Below are 2573 nucleotides of genomic sequence, written 5' to 3' on the forward strand. Positions count from 1 at the left end.
ACCCCAGAGGTGGGGTTGCAGTGAGCTGTACCACTTCACTCCAGCCTGGCAACAGAGCCAAACTTTGTCCCCCAAAAAAAAGAAGAAGAAAAAAACAGAAACACTTTTCAGTGTGTGTGTGTGTGTGTGTATATATATATATACACACACACACACACACATTTATAGAGGCATCTACAGATATATACATTTATGTATGTATAATATTTTTCTCCTGTTCCATAGCTTGTATTTCTACTTTTATTTCTTTTCATGCATAAAAGTTTTTAAGTTTGATGTAGTCCAATTTATCTATTTTGCACTTGTTTGTGCTGCTGGTGTCATATCCAAGAAATCATTGACAGATCCAATGTCATGAAGCTTTCCGTTCTGTTTTGGTCAGTGAATATTGTTTTTGTTTTGTTTTGTTTTGTTTGAGACAGAATTTCGCTCTGTCACCCAGGCTGGAGTGCAGTGGTGAGACCTTGGCTCACTACAACCTCCACCCCCCAGGTTCAAGTGATTCTCCTGCCTCAGCCTCCCAAGTAGCTGGGATTATAGGCATACCTGGCTAATTTTTGTATTTTTAGTAGAGACGGGGTTTCACTGTGTTAGCCAGGATGGTCTCGATCTCCTGACCTTGTGATCCACCTGCTTTGGCCTCTCAAAGTGCTGGGATTACAGGCATGATTAAAAATAATTTTTTAAAAAGGAAGTAGGCCAGGCACAGCAGCACATGTCTGTAATCCCAGCACTTTGGAGGTTAAGATGGGAGGATTGTCTGAGCCCAGGAGGTCAATGCTGCAGAACTGTGATCACACCACTGCACTCCAGCCTGGGCAACACTTGGGGAGGCCAAGGCTTGAGCTCAGGAGGTTGGGGTTTCAGTGAGCCGTGATCTCACCACTGCACTCCAGCCTGGGCAACAGAGCGAGACCCTGTGTCAAAAATAAATACATAAATACAAAATAATAGTAATTAGGTGGAATGGAAAAAGCCAGACATGAAATAATACATACTACAGAATTTCATTCCAGAAAATGCAAACAGATTTACAGTGACAGAAATCAGACTGGGGCTATCTAGGGCTGTGTGAATGTGTTGTTGAAATAGAGGAGAGATGGAACTTGGCTTTGGCTCACGCCTACCACAGCATTCTTTCTTTTTTTTTTTTTTTAAAAAAAAGACGGGGTTTCACCATATTGGTCAGGCTGGTCTTGAACTCCTGACCTCAGGTGATTCGCCCGCCTTGGCCTCCAAAGTGCTTGGATTACAGGTGTGAGCCACCACGCCCTGCCCACAGCATTCCTTCATGCTGTTCCCACTGATCACAAAACCCACACCACTACCTTACTGCCAATGGTCCTTTTACTTAAGGAATTTCAGGAACTGGCTGGGTACAGTGACTCACGCCTGTAATCCTAGCATTTTGGGAGGCTGAGGCGGGTGGATCACTTGAGGTTAGGAGTTCAAGACCAGCCTGGCCAACATGGTGAAACCCCATCTCTACTAAAAATACAAAAATTAACTGGGCATGGTGGTGGGAACCTGTAGTCCCAGCTGCTCGGGAGGCTGAGGCAGGAGAATCAAACCCGGGAGGCAGAGGTTGCAGTGAGTCAAGATCGCACCACTGCATTCCAGCCTGGACAAACAGAGCAAGACACTGTCTCAAAAAAAAAAAAAAAAAAGAATTTCGGGAACTGGCCTTAGATTGTAACCAAGGATGTGAGTGTCCCAACTCCGGAAGGAAAGCTGAACAATTGATTTACAGCCTTGTTGCACCTGCCAGAACACCACGGGGTCCATTACTCAAGATAACCATTGTGGCCAGACAGTGCCAACCTGCGTGCCCTACCTTCCACATGCTTTGCCCACCCCAGCCCCTATACCCTCCCGCTAATGTCAATTTCTGAGCTTTGTCTAATAAAAAAGTCCTACTGGCTCCTTTTCCAGAGTCAGCCAGTGAATTCGCTGCCTTTCTCCTGTGCTGTCTCCCTCATACCCAGGCATAAACTCCCATGAAGTCTTGTCTGGGAAAACTCTTTTGACCTCAAGTCAATTTCAGTTTACTGCTAGGTATATAGGTGCATTCAGATCCCAAGAACTTGTAGTCTGTCACACTGGGTGGAGGACACTGAAAAATAGAGGGCTTACAAGCAGGCTCAAGAAAACCTCTGCAGGTGTGGTGGTTCACATCCATCTAGCGCTTTGGGAGGCCGAGGCAGGTGGATCACTTTTCAGGAGTTCAAGACCAGCCTGGGTAACATGTTGAAACTGTCTCTACTAAAAACATAAAATTAGCAGCCAGATGATGTGGCTCATGCCTATAATCCCAACACTTTGGGAAGCCGAGGCAGCTAGATCACCTGAGGTCAGGAGTTCAAGACCAGCCTGATCAACATGGAGAACCCCCCATCTCTACTAAAAATACAAAAAAATTAGCTGGGCATGCTGACACATGCCTGTAATCCCAGCAACTTGGGAGGCTGAGGCAGGAAAATTGCTTGAACCCAGGAGGTGGAGGTTGCAATGAGCTGAGATCGTGCCACTGCACTCCAGCCTGGGCAACAGAGCGAGAGTCTGTCTCAAAAAAA

This window comes from Cebus imitator, unplaced genomic scaffold (genome assembly GCF_001604975.1).
Source record: "Cebus imitator isolate Cc_AM_T3 unplaced genomic scaffold, Cebus_imitator-1.0 Scaffold356, whole genome shotgun sequence".
Taxonomy (NCBI): domain Eukaryota; kingdom Metazoa; phylum Chordata; class Mammalia; order Primates; family Cebidae; genus Cebus; species Cebus imitator.